The sequence below is a fragment of the Macaca nemestrina genome, chromosome 2 (genome assembly GCF_043159975.1).
Source record: "Macaca nemestrina isolate mMacNem1 chromosome 2, mMacNem.hap1, whole genome shotgun sequence".
In the NCBI taxonomy this organism is placed as follows: Eukaryota; Metazoa; Chordata; class Mammalia; order Primates; family Cercopithecidae; genus Macaca; species Macaca nemestrina.
The window spans coordinates 133,660,313-133,677,530 of NC_092126.1; the positions used below are offsets into that span (position 1 = coordinate 133,660,313).

The 17,218-nt window shown below is 38.2% G+C and overlaps 1 long non-coding RNA gene and 2 pseudogenes across 1 annotated transcript in view; 2 read left to right on the top strand and 1 right to left on the bottom strand.

Annotated features, from left to right (window-relative positions):
* The window catches only part of LOC105479572 (uncharacterized), a 381,347-nt gene that overhangs the window by 117,587 nt on the left and 246,542 nt on the right, over positions 1–17,218 (top strand). The window lies entirely within an intron of this gene.
* On the bottom strand, positions 296–1,831 carry LOC105479573 (RNA-binding region-containing protein 3 pseudogene; annotated as a pseudogene).
* Positions 8,552–15,835, top strand: LOC112426315 (cytochrome b-c1 complex subunit 6, mitochondrial pseudogene; annotated as a pseudogene).

Consider the following 17,218-nt stretch of genomic DNA (forward strand, 5'->3'; position numbering starts at 1 on the left):
CAGTGAGCTGAGATGGTGCCACTGCACTCCAGTCTGGGCAACAGAGCAAGACTCCATCCCCCCCAAAAAAAAAGAAAAAAAAGAAAAAGAAAATAATTGATTATATTTGAAGAAAGTCATTAAAATACATGTAATATAGTTCCAATACACTGATTTAAAGGCATATATATTTAATTTTTAAATATACTTTCAAAGCTGTTATGGACAGTTCCATAGTCCAGGTGGTCAATTTCTTCTTATCCAAGTTGGAAAGCACTTGAAAGATACAGGATTCAAAAGAAACCTTTGTTAATTTTTAACACTTTCTTTTTCCTTCCTTAGGATCTTGTTTTGGCCTAGCAGATCGAGCAAATTGAACCACCATGGGTTTTCCAAAAAGCACATATCCATTAGCTTCCTTTAAGGCTTTTGCTGCTGCTTTTTCCTTAGGAAGTGCAGTGAAAGCTTGTCCTTTCATACGACCTTCTTTCATCAAACGTATATCAAACGTGATCCACTGTGTTTCTGATGAAAAGTCAACATATCTTCCAAAAATATACTTAAGGTCCTTTTCTTGAACATGTCTAGCTAAATTCTTTACATAAATTCTACATTTTTGTTCACCAGGTTCATAACTCCTGAAAACTGAAAGTGTTTCCATTTCTTCTCTAGAAATTCTGTCCTTTTCCAGTTCCCTTCTAGAAACACATTCTGATGGCATTTCATCAGAGTCTTCTTTAATCTCCTCTGTGATGTTCCAATTAGGTTTGGGAAAGATTTTTCCAAATCCTATATTGGATGCATCAACTTCAGTAGCAGGTAAATCATAGTTTTTTTCTCACAATTTTGTTTCTTCTCTAAATCTTTCTTAAATGCAGCTGGCATGTCGGTAGATATATGGAATTCAATTCTTTTATTACCTACAGGTTGTGGTTGGTCAAATACATCTGAAGGTAACAGCACTGGATGTAAACTGCTGTGTGAAGGACACAAAAGTGTGCTCAACATATCCTTTAATTTTCTCTTTTTTTTTCACATGGTGCTGCTTTATTGTTTTGGGTCTTTTGAGCTGAAGATTTGCTAGTTCCACTGGTTTGTTCATTCTCTGTCAGTCCTCATCATCACTGCTTTCATATTCTAATTCTTCACTAGATAATTCCTCATCATCGTCTGGCCAAGGAGGTTCCTCAGGTGGCTGAGGAGATGTGGGTGGAAGAGGTGCATGCAATGGCATATGGTCTTCATACATGGGAGGTCGCACAGTAATTGGTCTAAAAGGTGTGGGCAAATTCATTTTATTCATAAGATGAAGGACCTGTACATAGAACTTAGGCATGCTTGCCAAAGCATTTACTCTGTTTGCTAGGATTGTGCTGGAAGGTGGTGAATACATATATTTGAGGCATGAATTAGGAAAAGTCAGCCCATGGTTTGGTGCAATTCCATTTTCTACTGTTAAATAACCAAGTTCTTTCTTTTCTTTATCATCTTTGACAGGGTCATCAGAATTTTTTTTTTTTGAGACTGAAGTGGGACCTGGGGAGTGAGCTTGGTCTTTCTCTTTTGCAAATTCAACGACTGATGGAGTCTTGTCAATGCCTTTATAGCTGCTTTTTAGAGAATGTGGCAAAAGCTGCATGTTTCAGCTGCCCCTTGTCTGACAGGACATGTACCAACTGTGCCTTGAAGTACTTCAGCAAGTACTTCAGCAAGTCCTCTTTCTCAAGAACTCAGTGGTCAGCTCAGCTGGCAGGTGCCTCACCAGAAGGGTTTGGTCGCCCCGAGGCAGGGAAAGTGAGGAGGAGCTTGTGCATCCCCTTGATGTTGCAAACAGCTGCTAGAGAGCTGCCATTTTCAAGCAAAAATTGGCCCAGAGATGTGTGGGACTCACTGTTTTATATGTCAAGATTAATTGTGGAAAGCTGGGCAAAGCTAAAAAGTTAGTTTTTTTTTTTTTTTCTTTTCTTTTTTGAGATGAAATCTTGCTCTGTTGCCTAGGCTGGGGTGCAGTGGCACAGTCTCTGCTCACAGCAACCTCCGATCCTCCTGGGAGGATCAAGTGATCCTCCCGCCTCAGCCTCCCTAGCAGCTGGGATTACAAGCATGTGCCAGAATGCTGACTAATTTTTGTATTTTTAGTAGAGACGAGGTTTCACCATGTTGGCCAGGCTGGTCTTGAACTCCTGACTTCGCCTGATCTGCCTGCCTCAGCCTTCCAAAGTACTGGGATTATAGGAGTTAGCCACTGTGCCTGGCCAAAATTAGGCTTTTAATCAAATAAAATTAAGTGTAACATTTTGAACTGTCCAAGATGGATAGCATATATTATACTTTGTGAATGAATGTTTTAAATTATGACAAAGGCTGTACCACTTAAGAGCATGGGCTTCTGTGTTTCAGAGAAATTGGTATCTAATGCAAAGCTCCCAAATAATGATATAAGATATCATTTATTTTTTTTACTCCAAAAGGAAGAATAACATGTTTATATCCATACTTTATCGTCACTATTATTATTTTCAACTTTCAGAATCCTCTTACTACATTCTTCCTTCTAGGGAAGACATCGGTACAATCCCCAGCAAACAGCAGCCCAAGGGTTGCTTATCAGGGTCAGGATCATAAACTGTCAGAACTTAATGAGTCCCTGGTGCTGGATGGCAGACAAGAGGCCATATGTTTTCATTCTCCACACCTAAACTCTAGGCAGACCAGGGAAGTTGATAATGGCTCCATTTCCTATCCTACTACCAATGAGATAGAGGATCTCATGTCTTCGAAAAAATTATTTTTATTAACAAATATAGATGGAAGCTACTAGGATTGATCAGCCTCTGTAAGTGGAATGACTCCTATTTGCCATAACTAAATTAGTCCATGCCCCACATTTTGTTTTATTTTTTTGAGACAAAGTCTTGCTCTGTCGCCCAGGCTGGAGTGCAGCGGTGTGATCTCGGCTCACTGCAACTTCTGCCTCCCGGGTTAAAGCTATTCTTGTGCCTCAGCCTCCCAAGTAGCTGGGACTACAGGCACATACTGGCATGCTCGGCTAATTTTTGTGTTTTTAGTAGGGATGAGATTTCACCATGTTGGCCAAGCTGGTGGCTAACTCCTGACCTAAAGTAATCCGCCTGCTTTGGCCTCCCAAAGTGCTGGGATTACCTCACGAGCCACTGTGCCCAACCATGCCCCATATTTTGTAGTTGATAGTTCATACTCTGGAGTACAAGGATTAGTAAGGACCAGAATAAGGATAACGTTCCTGGGTCAGGCATCATTTTACAGTTCACATGTTGAATGAATGGAATAGCCCGCAGAAGTTGGTAAGATGAAAGGAAATAGCGTAAAGTGATTTAAACGTATCTGGGGGAACATCCCTCTTCCTGTTCCCAGTTTCTAGGCATTCTTGCCTTCCTGCTGATCCTGACATTTGGAGTGCTGCAGTAAGTCACGCCATCTAAGACTGTCTACCCAAGAAGTGCCTCAATTCCCCTTATTCCTCTCCCAAACCAAAACTACCATTTCTCCATCTGAATAACTGCCAAGAATGTGTATATTACTGATAAGTTCACTCTGACAGTCCCTGAATGTTCCAATAAATACTAGTCCAACCAGAAAAATAAAAATGAGTTTCAAGGTTAAATATATACTTCACAGACCCTTCTTGGAGATTCCCAACAAATATTAGCTCTGAAAAGTACCAGGGCAAGTTGAATATTTTAAACCATTTCATATTTTTAAAGGTAGCCTGATAATTCAAAAGACAACAATTGAAATAGGGACTCTCATGATTGGAATAAAGACATCATATGATTAGGGGAGATTTCCCTATCTCTCCCTCAGGAATTTTTTTCTCTTATTTTAGAAACTCTTATTTGAAAGGTTGCCCTTTCTTATTCATCTTTCAATTGTCTAACTCTTTAAGAAAGGGAACCAATCCTTGGCTATGCTTTGGGGGTGACATGAGGCTGAGAGGTCCAGACAAGGAATTCTTTTCAATTAGGAGCAAGATAAGAAGCATTTGGGGCAAGAAATTAACATTGTGGTTTATTACTAATGATGTCTATTAATAACCCTCAGTATCTCTCTTAAACATTTTCGCCTGGTATATCTGGTAGTGCAGGAAAGTGAAAAGTATTAAAAATGTAGAGAATTTATAGCAGTGTAGAAAGTAATATTTCATGGGGTAGGTAAATATAGTAATTTTCAATTCTAAAAACGGCCTTATAAGGTTTATGTAAGCATCAAATGCATATAAATCTTTAACACCCGGTCTGGCACCAATAAATATTTTCTATTAAAAATAACAGAAAAGAGCAATTTCTTTTCACATTTATTGGATACTGGGATTATATGTATCTGGCCTGTGTCTCTATCTACTGATTTAACATTTTGATAAAAGTAACCTCTTTTGTAACTGATGAGCTTTCCAAGTGGTCAAACTGTGTGGTTATCAAATGTGACTGAATTTTCTGTTAAATAATGGACATTTATTAAGTACTTACTGTGTTCCAGGTTTCATTTTAAGCTTTTTGACATATATCATTTCATTTCCATAACAACCTTAAAAGATAAACATTGTTATGATTGTACTCATTTCCCAGATGAGGACACTGATGTTTAAGCAAAATTAAGCAAACATCAGATAAACAGCAATTGGTGGAAAACATCTGAGCATCTTTTAAAATAAATGAGTGATAGTATATTTTTGACATGGAAACAACCTTAGGGATGGCCTATTTTAAATATATCTTTCATAAATAAGAGTGATGAGGCCTACAAAGGGACTGAATCTTATTCTTGACGACCCAGTTGGTAGTCAGACTCAGATCTTTCATCCAGCGAGTGCATTTTATGCAATGATCCTGGGACTGCTTATAGATTATAGTCTATAGATATGAAGCTAACCCTAATTAAACATATCTCTGAGCTAGTTGCAGCAGATTGTATTTTCCATAATGAATGAATCTATAGCTATAGCTATATATTCCATCCCACATTCTCTTTTTAAAATATGATATGGACAGTGTTCCATCAAGAGATGGGGTCTGTGTTCTGCCACTTTGAAAATGATTAGACTTTATTTTATTTTACTTTAAAACATTCTTTATTTAATGTTACATATGTAAGCTGGACAACATGATGTTTTGATATACTTTATACATAGAGAAATGGTTACTATACTCGAGCAAATTAACACATCCATTATGTTACAGAGAAGTAACCCTTTGTGTGTGTGTGGTAAGAGCCCCTCTAATCAATGGAATGGCAATGTACACCTGTTTGAATTTTAGAACTGTGGTGAAACAGTGATGACAGTCTGTCTCCCATGCCCACTCTTTATGAAGAGGGCTGTACTTAGCAGGGAGTCTATGGCTGTCCCACCATTAAATGTTGAATGTTTCTGGAATAGATAAATTGTCTCATCGATTAACAATCTTAAGATGGAGAGGAATATAGTTGAGCAGCTATAAGTCAAAGAATTGCATCTGAAGAGCCACATCTGTACCTGGACCCGAGGTGACTGTAGCAACAAGATCATGGACTTTGGGCTGATTCTGCAATAAGACTTGAGGGTTTCAAGAGAGGAATGGTATATTTTGCATGTGCTAGGGTTGTGAATTACTGTGGCCAGAAGCAAACTGTGGCAGATGGCATTTCCAAAGTTGGCCATACAAATATACATCCCATGCTGTATGCTATTCTTACAACGTGATAATGACATTTCTTTGTTCCCTCTGCTTGAAACTGGATGTAACTTGGTAACTGTCCTGAGCTATAGAATGCAATGGAGGTGGCACTGGGTGACTTCTGAAGTTAGCACATCAAAGGTGATGTGGCTTCTGCTTGGCCTTCACTCCCTCTTGGGATGTAGACCTGTGGAACCAAACCCAGTTATCATGTTTTGAGGAAGCCCAGGCCACATGGAGAAGCCAGGTGAACATGTTCTAGCCAACACCTTCAACTAGGTTCTCAGCCAATAGCTAACAAAACCATGCGGGTGGATGAACGTTTAGATGATCAAGCCCTCAGTCTTCAAGGACTCTAAAGACTTCAAAGATTTTTAGGCCTCCATCTCAGACCTCACATATCATGGAGCATAGACATGCTATTCTCTCTGTGCTCTGTCCAAGTTCCTGACCTACAAAATCTGTGAGTACAATAACTGGTTGTTTTATGCCACTAGGTTTGGGGATAGTTTATTACTCAACTATATTAAATGAAACTCTGGTCAGTTAAGAATGGTATTGACTGCCCAAATAAGTATATAACCATTGATTGGTTACCACTGGTATAAAATAGGGTCTTTTGACTGCAAGTAACAGAAACTTAACTCAAGCCAGTTTTAAAGATAGAAGATATATTATCTCACTTAACAGCCCAGAAGTCAGACGAGCTTTATGTCTGGTATTCTGAGTGGCTCAGCGATACCATTGAGGAAATCAGACTCTTTGAATTCATAGAGCATTCTCAGGATAGCATTATTTTAGCCTAAAAGCAGGATGCTTTTGAAAGTTAGTTGCAAGTGTCCTATACAGTCACAATTATGTCTAGAAGAGTCTTCTGTGGTTCTTTCTTAGGAGTAGAAAATTTGCTTAGCAACAACCCCCCACCCCATGAGGTTTTCCCTGCTATCTCATTGTCAGCTGAAAATTCTTATTTACTAGACTATGAAATGAACATGATTGGCTCAACCAGTTGTCTGGGGCAGGGTGAATACTGGGAAGTTACCTTCATATCCGTTATTTCCTTCTCTTATTTATCTTACTCCAACATGAACAGGAAGAACAGGGGTTGGTTAATGCAAGGCAATAGAATTTGCAATTAAAAAAATTAGACAGAGGGTCTCGCTCTGTTGCTGGGGCCCAGTGGCATGATCATGGCTCATTGCAGCCTCAACCTCCTGAACTCAAAGGATTCTCCCACCTCTGCCTCCTGAGGACCTGGGACTATAGGCATACCCCACCACACCCAGGTAAGTTTTAGAAATTTTTTTTAGTAGAGGTAGGGTCTCACTAAATTGCTGGTCTCAAACTCCTGAACCCAATTCATCCACCCACCTCAGCCTCCCAAAGTGTTGGGATTACAGATGTGAGACGCTATGCACGGTCAGGATTTGCAATTCTTGACCGTGCTTACAAGTAGCCTACCTATAATCAGATCTAGAGAATAAATAGGAGATGACATTGAGAAATAAAAATAAAATTCCGAGCTTCCCAGCGAACTGAAAGAACCGCCTCTTGGCCAAGGGGACCCTAGAGAAACCTTAAAAATTGAGTTCTTAGCCATGGCAGGGTGGGAAGTCAGACACACCTCATTATATCCCCTCCCTCACTAAACACCGTTAGGCTTTCTTCCCTAAGGGTTAAACAAAACCAGTGCTTTTGAAAGACTGGGTCCTCCACTGATATCAACCAACTGCCTGATGCTACCCCTCCTTTTTGTGACTTCAATACAGCAGCCAACCAGCATTTCTTCCTGATAAAAGACCGTTGACCATGGGATGGTTCTGGACAGTCTTTGAAGGCTATGCACAGAGGGCCTTTGTGTCCTCTGCTTCACATTTGGCCTTATAGGGCCTAATTGTAATACATTTAAATGTTAAGTCTCCACCCCAAAGTGAACATGAGCTACATGTTGTGTACATGTTAGCCTACTACACATGCCCATGCCTCCCCTTCACAAATGTTCACAGCTCCTCCTATAATCTGTGGGATATGTGTATTTGGCCACTCCTATCAACATATATCCTTGTCTTATTCTTCCCAACCTCAAGATGCCTGTTTTTGGCTTCTGGTGGGAAGCTACATTTTCCAGCCTGTCAGAATGGCCATCCTGCAGGCTGCAACCCTTTATGAGAAATAAAACTCTCCTTTCCAAATTTAGGAACCTTGGGTTGGGTGTGGTGGCTCATGCCTATAATCCCAGCACTTTCAGAGGCCAAGGCAGGTGGATCCCTTGAGCTCAGGAGTTCGAGATCAGCCTGGGCAACATGATGAGACCCTATCTCTAAAACAAACAAACAAACAAAGAAAAACAACAATGTATGAACGTTGTCATTCTTCAGTTGACAATGTGCAATGTTTGAAATTTCTTTAAAGATGAGCTTTGTAAGGCAGATCTTATAAAGGCAAATGTACGTTCCCATCGCTGACTTAGACATGAGAGTTTGCTACCAGGTGAATGGTGTCTGTTAATGGTCTCACCTGTGAATAAGTGAGAGAAACAAGTATATAGGGCACTGTGATATTGTGATTATAATATTATATTATAAGAAATATATCCTCCCAACCCCCATTTTCTAGTACACAGCTTCTACAACCTCTGGAATCTCTGAAGTGATATGTCCTTTTACATGCTGATGAGATGACTAATGGCTGGTGGCCCCTAGATAGCCTCAGGGTAGGGGCTGGTTTCTAGGGGAACCAATCATGTGATTAGAAAGTTGTAACTTTCAGCCCCACTTCCTGACTGAAGGTTGAGTTGATTACCAATGGCTGATGATTTAATCAATCGCACCTGCATAAGGAAGCCTTGACAGGGTTCAGAGAGCTTCCGAGCTGCTGAACACATGCAGGATGACCTGCTGGAGAAGGTATGGACACTCTGCCCCCGTCTCCCATGTCTTGCCCGAAGTATCTCTTCTGTTTGGCTGTTTCTGAGTTGCATCCTTTTATAATAGACCATAAATGTAACTAACATGTTTCCCATAGTTCAATGAGCCATTCTGACAAATGATTGAGCCCAAGGGGAGGTTTTGGGAATCCTTCAATTTATAGCTGACACCAGTTAGAAGCACAGGTCACAGTCTGGGGCTTGTGACTGGTATCTGAAGTGAGGGCAGTCTTGTGGGACTGAGCTTTTAACCTGTGGGGTCTGACACTGTCTCCACATAGATAGTCTCAAAATTGACTTAAGTTGTAGGGCACAATTGAGCTAAATTTTAGGCAGTTGGTGTCTGTCAAAGAATTGGTGCGTACTGAGGGAGTGTGAGTAAAGAGAGGAAAAACAGTTGTTTTTTCCTTACTCAGTCATAAATATATGATCCACATGTTAATTGATTTTCTGAGGTATAGCAGGTGGGAATCTAGGCTTTGGGTTCAGACCGATGTGAGTTTCCTCATCTGTAAAGTGAAGATAATATTTTCTACCTTGCTAGGTGGTTGTAAGATTAAATGAAATGGGCCAGGTGCAGGGGCTCACACCCAGCCCTTTGTGAGGCTGAGGTGGGCGGATCACGAGGCCAGGAGTTGGAGACCAGTCTGGCCAACATGGTGAAACTTCGTCTCTACTAAAAATACACACACATACACACACAAAATTAGCTGGGCATGGTGGCAGGTGCCTGTAATCCCAGCTACTTGGGAGGCTGAGGCAGGAGAATTGTTTGAATCCAGGAGGCGGAGGTTGCAGTGAACTGAGATTGTGCCATTGCACTCCAGCCTGGGTGACAGGACGAGACTCCATCTTTAAAAAAAAAAAAAAAAAAAAAAGATTAAATGAAATGATGTATGTGAAGAAGTGTGTGCCCAGTAGTGTTCCTGATATGTAGAAAGTACTCAATAAATAATTTTTTTTTACTTTTTTTTTTTTAATACAAAGTACTCATCATGACCTATGAATTGGAGAAAAGTTTTAAGTACTACATGGAGGTGTCCTTGCATTTCAAGTGTTTTTGTTGACTAGAGTTGCAATGATACCATATTTGCCAACCAAATAAAATATTTCCCAATGGATATATACTGAAAGTAACAAACGAATAAAATGTAAACATATGACTTAACTTGCATGCTTTACATACAAGCATAGTTATATTTAGCTTAAGACATAATAAGGTATTTCATTCTTTAAATGTATATGACCTAACAATATATTACAGTGTATAATTTAATCTCAATAAAATAGAAAAGCATTTTTATGACATATTTCTAATTCATTGTTATTTTATTACTTATACATATGATACATATTTATTTCTAAAACAAATATATCTCTTTGGCCACCTATTTTATTTTCTTAGGATACAGGCGGTACATTACTCATGAATGGCAGTGTGTGTCAGTTATTTATCTTTCCAAAGTATCTAAAAGTGAATGAAGCTTGAATTGGGCAAGGAAGTATCATAAATTAAAAAGTGAATCTCTAAGAAATGCTGGAAAAAGGTTTGAATAAAATTAAAGTACATTTTGCCATAAAATGTAACTGTCAAAGTGGCATGAACCCAAATATGAATTAGAATTGAATTGAATTTGTATTTTTATCTGCACTAAAGAATCATTTTGAAATCATTGATCTTGGCCAGCTTAAATCTTTATTTTTCTGATAACATGTCAATCAGGTATAAAGGTGGTGAGAGACAATTTAAGCCTGTGCATTTATTTGTCAATAAAATGTGTGCTCTATCGGTTTTTCTCAGTTGCATTGTTTTATCATGTCAGTATTTCATAAGATTATATGACTGACTAATGGGAATAGCTATTACCACTGTTGATGTACTTTGAAAATAGCAATCTATATTTTATGGACCGGAAAGAGACAAAATCTGTACCTTTGACCTTATTGAACATAAAGGTAAGTTAATGTAAATGAAATTTATCTATTATTTCACCTATTCACAATTAGCTTCTTATAGCCTCAGGAATAAACATTATAATGGGTTACTTACCCTTTTTGGGTTTGTAAGAATGACTTATGAATCTCAAAATTCTTCCAAAGGCAATTTAGGGAACAGAAATACCTTAATGCAAGCCAGAAGAAAACAGACAATGGGCATTTTTGCGTAAGTCTTTTTCTCATTAAAGTGACTGATTCATATTTGCTGTGGACATCACAGATAAAAATACATAAGCCAAAGGAAAGCAATCCTGTTCAATCTAAATGTCCAGAGACACCCACGGTTAATATCAGTGCATATCCTTCTAGTCTTTTTTCCATACCTAAAATTCCTTTTCCAAAAATATATTCTATATGTTATGTAATAACCTGATATTTTACCAAATGAAATTCTGTACTTTCTATGTTATGTATACACTTTGTCAAGAAACTAATAAGTTAAAACAGTTCATTTTTACTATACCGTTTTTCTCCATCTAATGCTTTGCTTCTTGTGTTTAATCACTTGAGCATGTGGCTTATGCAGCTAGGTAATTTGCTTTTATAAAATATCCTGTGTTCTCTAAGTGTTTTTTTTTTTTTTTGCACTGATTTGTCAGTTGTTATAGTTGAGTTGTAGTTTAAATATACTTTCAATATAATGTTAAGGTTTTTTCCTGCAATACATCTCCACACCAAATTGGAATATTTTAATCAGATTTTTATTTGTAAAATATGGTTAATTGTTAGATTTAAGGCCATGCCCATAGCTATCTTGGTGAATATGTCTGGGGAATGTGTGCAGTAGCCAGCTTCCAAGATGGTGCCCAATGATTCTTGCTTCCTGGTATTCACACCCTCGTGTAGTCCCCTCCCATGCTGAATAGAACTGAGCTGTTCACCAGAAAGTTATTGTGGATGTGTGACTCCCAAGTCTAGGCTATGAAAGGCATTATAGCTTGCTTCTACCTTCCTCTCTTTTGTACCCTCATCCTGGGGGAAGCCAGCTGCTATGACATGAGTACATTGAGTGGATCTATGGAGGGGTCCATGTGTCAAGGAACTGAGGCCTTTGCCAATAGCCATCTGAGTGAACTACTTGGAAATGAATCCTCTGGCCCCAGTCAAGCCTTCAAATGATTGCAGCCCTGGCTGACAGCTTGTCTGTGCCTCTTGAGAGACTGTGAGCCAGAACCAACAGCTGAACGGCTCCTGAATTCTTGATGTACAGAAACTGTGTGAGATAGTAAATGTTTACTTTTTGCTCCCGGCCTTTAAATTTTGGGGGAGTAATTGGCCATGCAGTAGTAGATAGCTGGTATAAACTGAAAGTAGAGACATGTATTAAGTATTTTCTGAAATAAAACTAGCTTAGGAGAATACTGTATTTTATCAAGAGCTCAGATAAGGTTTAACTATTTATGCTTACTAATGCAAAGTGTAGAATTTGAAGGGTAACAAACAATATCTTCAACTTAAGATATTTTATGTCATTGAAATTTTGTTTTGATCTAAGTTTTTCTCATTAGTTTTTATAGTTATGATCAACAGAAATCATATTCAAAGGAAATAAACAATAATATCAATATTTCAGTAAGAGTCTTTATGTGTACATAATAAAACTTTTTTGAAATTTATGTACCTTTTATTTTATCACAATATTATGAGTCATACCTAATTGCTGTCATCCAGGAAACCCACAGACAAAAAACCAAAAGCTATAAATTTTTCTTTTTTGTCTCCCATCTTATGTCCATTGGTAACAGGTTAGATAAACAGTTTGGTGTGTATCCTTCCATAGCCCTTTGGTCATATAGAATTAGGTAAACATATAAACTTAATAATTTTGCCTTTTTTACAAATGCAAAATAATGCTCTACATACTACTCAGCAATATATTGTTTAGAGAAAGTATGTACAATACAGATAGGTCTAATTTATTTTAAAATAACTCCTTGATAGTTTATAACAGGGGTTAGCAAACTATGGCTTATGGACTGAGTTTGTCCTGTTGCCTATTTTTATATATTATGAGCTAAGAATGGTGTTTACATTTTTGAATGATTGGGGGAAAATTAGAAGAATAGTATTTCTTGCTGTGAAAATTATATGAAATTGAAATCACAGTGTCCATACAAAAAGTCTTATTGGGACATAATCATGCTCATTTTTTTTACATACTGTCTCAACTTGCTCGAGTAGCTGCAACAGGAATATTGCAAAACCTAAAATATTTCCTTTCTGGCTCTTTACAGAAAACATTTGCCAATTCCCAGTCTACACTCGCACTGTCCAATAGAAATACAATGCAAACCACAAGTGTAATTCTAAGTTTTCTAATGGCCACAGTTTTAAAAAAGTAAAATAAATGGGAATAATTAATTTTAACATTTTTGTTTTAGTTAACTAGAGCATTATCATTTCATCATGTACTTAATATAAAACATTATTGAAATTTTTTTGCACACTTATTTTTTTACCATAAGTCTCTAATCTCCAGTATAGATTTTGCACTTCTAGCACATCTGGGATAGCCACATTTCAGATGTGACTAGTGACTACTGTATTGGGCACTGTAGTTCTGTAGTGCAGATATGTCACAACTTTTTAATATATAGCTTGCTAATATACATTCATGTTGTTCCAAGTTGCTATTGTCATTATAAGCATGGCTATCCTTATAAATATTTATTTCTAAGAAATATAGAGTCCCAGAAGAGGAGTTACTGAATAAAAGACGTGCACTATTAATTTTAATAGATACAAGACATTTGTTTTGGGGATGAGATTCAAATGCAAAAGCATGCTGGCTGTAGTTTGTCACAAGAAGTTGTTTGTTTTGTGTTCTCTATAGAAGAAATAACATTTTCATTGGCACTTTAAAATCTGTATTAAATGAAATCCCCATTTTTTGTTTGTTTGGTAACTAGCTTAGTCTGTGCCGGCTGCTATAACAAAGCTATCATAAAACTGGGTAATGTATAAACAACAGAAATTGTTTTCTCATGGTTCTGGAGGCTGGGAAGTCCAAGATCAAGGCACTGGCAGATTCAGAGACCCACTTCTTAGGTGGCTGTTTTTTCCCTGTAACCTCAAGTGGCAGAAGAGGTGAGAGATGTCTCTAGAGTCTTTTTTGTAATCCCATTCATGAGGGCTTTGCTCTTATGTCCTAATCACTTAGCAAAGTCCCTACATTTTAATACTATCACCTAGGTGGCTAGAATTTTAATATATGAAATCATGAGGGGTCATAAAAATTTAGTTAATTGCATTCTGCTCTTGTTCCCCCCAAATACATGTCTTTCTCACACACAAGATACATTCAGGTCATATCAATAGCCCCCAAAGTCTTATCTTATTCTAGCATCAACTTAAATGTTTAAAGTCCAAAGTCTTATCTAAGTATCATCTAAATTAGATATGAGTGAGACTCAAGGTATGATTCATTCTGAATCATATTGCTCTTTGGCTGTGAATCCATTAAATCAAACATATGATGTGCTTCCAAAATATAATGGTGGGAGAGCAAACAACATTAAATCTAGAGTCTTTTTAATTGAAAAAATTTTTTATAGACAGAGTCTCACACTGTCACCCAGGCTGGAGTGAAGTGGTGCAATCATAGCTCACTATAACCTCAAATTCCTAGGCTCAAGTGACACTCCTGCCTTATTTGAAATTGTGTATATTAATACATTTTGATATATCTTCATTACAGAACTACACTGTTCAATACAGTAATCACTAACCACACTTGAAATGTGCTATTCCAGATGTTCTATAAGTATAAAATCTATACTGGATATCAGAGACTTAGTAAGAAAAATAAAATCTGAGTAGCTAGGACTACAGACACATGACACCACTAACTTTTAAATTTTTTGTAGAAATAGGGTCTTGCTCTATTGTCCAGGCTGGTCTTGAACTCCTGGCCTCAAGTTATCCTCCCACGTTGGCCTCCTAAGGTGTTGGGATTATAGGTATGAGCTACCACACCCAACCAAACCTTAAGTCTTGAGAATAATTTTCTTTGGCTTAATGCTCTTCACTCCAGAACCACTGGGACAGTGGTACTGTCTTCAGGACCCACTGTGGTTGCAGCCCCATGCCCATGACTCTGGGTATACCTACCCTGTGGCTTTGCTGGGCATTGTCCTTGTTGGGGCTCCTTGCAATGGCTTTTCCTAACAGACAGCGCTCTGTCTGGGTCCTGTGGCTCTTTGGGGCATAATTTGAAATCTAGGTGGAAGCAGCCATGCTTCTACAGCTTTGCTGTGTGCAGCACATGGAGTGATTGAGGAGCATGGTTATGGAGTTTGGGGTAAGGAAGCCCGTGATGTGATGTGCTAAACAGTAGTGGCCCCTCATTTGAAATTGCTCGGCCCCCTGGACATTTGAATTCTTGTCCTGTGATTGTAAGTATAGCCTTGATGTTCTCCAAAATGTCTTTTCAGTCATTCTTCCATTGTATTGGACGATAGAGTGTGCAATACATCTTATTTGGACTTCTATTTAGATGACTGACTAATCTCCCCATTGTCCTGATGAATAGCACCTGGTTCCCATTGAGATAGCCGATCCATGCTAATTTCCTTATCAGATTTGGTCACACCCTTCATGTTCTCTTCTATACAGGCTTTCTCATTTTTTTTCTAATATGGATAGGCTGAGAATTGTCTGAATCTTTAAGTTCTGCTTCCCTTTTGATTAATAATTATTCTGTGAGTCATTTCTCTCCGCTCACACTTCACAAGGAGCAATCAAGAGAAGCCAACTGTACTTTCAACACTGCTTAAAACTTTCCTCAGCTGACAAGTCCTTCTTGATTCTGAAGTGGATTAGGTGCCGCTGTTGCAGGTTGAGTGTGTTGAATTCAGAACCATAGCCAGACGTGGAACTGGAAGATGAGTGAAAGATGCTGACCAGGTCCGAAGATCTCATGGAGGAGGAAGAGCAAGAGGAGGAATTACTGGATCCCCTAACAACAGAAAGAGAGCAATGCAAGCAGCTGGAGAAATGTGTAAAGTCCAGGAGCGGCTAGAGCTCTGTGATGAGTGTGTATCCTTTCAGTCACAAAGAAGAGGATGATATGGAGGAGCTCTTGGACTTTTTGCATGCAAGGGACCACTGAGTGACCCACAAACTCTTTAACAGCTTGAAATAAATGTACAGACATATTTACTTCAGCCTTCATCACCTCAGCATAAGGATCTTTCCTTATGGTTTTGAATATACCATTTGCTTCTAATTTGTGTAACTGTAAGTTTATATGAACCTCATGGATTTTGGCTTAGACAAGTAACTTCTATGTAATTAGCAGTGATTCTATCTTAATAAAGTTCTGTGAACTATGAAAACAAGATTTCCTCAACCAAATATACAATTTCATTGCTCACAAATTCAACCTTCCACAAAACACTAGAACATGAACACAATTCAATCAAGTCATCTTCCAGTTTATAATGAGAATTGCCTTTCCTCCATTGCCCAATGACACGTTCCTCATTTCCATCTGAGTCCTCATCGGAATGGCCTTTATTGTCTGTATTTCAACCAATGTTCTGTTCATGACCACTTGGGAATTCTCTAAGAAGACTGAGGTTTTCTCTACAGCAAACTTTCCTCCTCTTTTCTCTCTGGGACCTCATCAGAATTGCCCTTCATGGGACATTCATGGCAATGTAGGCTTTTTAAAATTTTTTAATTTTTAATTTTTTTTTCTAGCATGAACCTCGAAACTCTTCCAGCCTATACCCATTACCCAATTCCAAAGCTGCTTCCACATTTCTAGGCATTTGTTACAGCAACATGCCCACTTCTTGATACAAAAATCTCTGTTAGGGTTCTTCAGAGAAAAAGAACTAATAAGATATATGTATATATAAAATATTTATTATGAAAATTGGCTCATACAATCATGAGGCTGAGGAGTCCCATGACCTGCCATCTGCAAGCTGTAGGCCCAAGGAAGTCAATGGTATAAGTCCCAGTTTGAGCCTGAGGGTCTGAGAACCAGGAGTACCAATGTCCAAGGGCAGGAGAAGATGAATGTCCCAGCTCTAACAAAGACAGCAAATTTGCCTTTCCCCCAGCTTTGTGTTCTATTTGGGCCCTCAACAGATTGGATGATGCCCACCCATGTTGATAAGTGATCTTTACTCATTCTACTGATTCAAATGCTAATCTCTTCTGAAAACACTCTCATAGATACCCCCAGAAATAATGTTTACCTGCCACCGTTCATCCCTTATTAGTTCAGTCAAGTTGACACATAAAGTTAACCATCACAGTAACCAATTTCAGTAGTAAAAATAGTGTATGTTTTTAAATGCCTTACGTTTCCCAAACAGTTTCAAACATATTATTTCCCATGATCCTTTGTCAACCTTGTGTAGGATTGTTTTCTGTTTTTTTCCCCTTATTTCATAGCTGAAGACACTGAAACTCAGAGATGTTAAGTGACCTCCCTGAAGACAATACACAGCTAAAAAGATAGAGCCAGGACACAGGATAAGTTCTGCATTAAAGTAAGATGTCCTTCCTAGTCATATGTTGCCTGTCTAGTTCATTTGTTAAACTATTAAAAAAGTAAACATACGAAAAAATGCTCAACATCACTAATGATCAAGGAAATGCAAATCAAAAC